Source organism: Corvus brachyrhynchos, unplaced genomic scaffold, assembly GCF_000691975.1.
Source record: "Corvus brachyrhynchos isolate BGI_N302 unplaced genomic scaffold, ASM69197v1 scaffold219, whole genome shotgun sequence".
Lineage (NCBI taxonomy): Eukaryota > Metazoa > Chordata > Aves > Passeriformes > Corvidae > Corvus > Corvus brachyrhynchos.
This window is the reverse complement of record NW_008240034.1, coordinates 1,667,577-1,668,618: the sequence shown is the minus strand read 5'-3', so window position 1 is coordinate 1,668,618 and position 1,042 is coordinate 1,667,577.

Below are 1,042 nucleotides of genomic sequence, written 5' to 3'. Positions count from 1 at the left end.
GGTGCGCGGTTGCAGCGTGTAGGGTCTCAGTTTCGGGGTGCAGTGGCTCAGTTTTGGGGTGCGGGGTTTCGGGGTGTAGGGGCTCAGTTTCGGGGTTCAGTGGCTCAGTTTTGGGGTGCGGGGTTTCGGGGTGTAGGGGCTCAGTTTCGGGGTTCAGTGGCTCAGTTTTGGGGTGCGGGATTTCAGGGTTTAGGGGTTCAGTTTCGGGGTTCAAGGGCTCAGTTTAGGGTTGCAGAGGCTCAGTTTCGGGGTTCGGGAGTTCGGTTTCGGGGTGCAGCTCTCACCCCCCGGCTGCAGAGCTCCAGCAGCAGGTAGAGGTGGCCGCGGTCGGTGAAGTGCCCGTGCAGGCGCACGATGTGCCGGTGGCGCAGGGGACACTGCAGCTCCCGCTCCCGCTCCACCTGCACCGACAGGAGCCCGGCAGCCCCCGGGGGACCCTCGGGATCCGGGGACTACCGAGCACGCACCCCACGGGGATGGGAACCCACCCAGAGACCCGTGGAGAGGCACGGGCAGGGTTGTGGGGCTCCGCGGTGACCCCATGGGTGTTGTCCCCCCCGTCCCTGGGGGGTGTCCCCCGCGGACTCACCCTGTCCCCGATGCCCAGAGTGGCGAGCCGGGCTCGCGGGATGACCTTGGCCGCGTAGACCCGGCCACTGGTCACCTCTGTCAGCTGGTAGCAGCGCCCGAAGGTGCCCTGCGACGATGACCCCGTGGGAATGGGCAGCCCGGCACAGCCAGGGGGGACAGGAGAGGGTCCCAGGGCTGGGGTGCTCACCCAGGTGCCCCCACCCCCGTGGGGCGAGGAGTCCCAGGGACCGCATCTGCTGGGGCTCAGTCCTCTGCCTCAGTTTCCCCTTCCCCAGAGGGGATGGGGTGGGTTCCCCTTGGAGCGGGACACCTCGGGGACCCCCCTGGGGGGTGCGGGGTGTGACCCCCCCGGGGTGCCCTGCGGGGAGGGGGTGCTGGCTGGGGCGAGGGGCAGTTCAGGGGGGCAGGGAGGGGGATTTACCTGTCCTAGGAGCCGTCCCCTCTTGTGGGG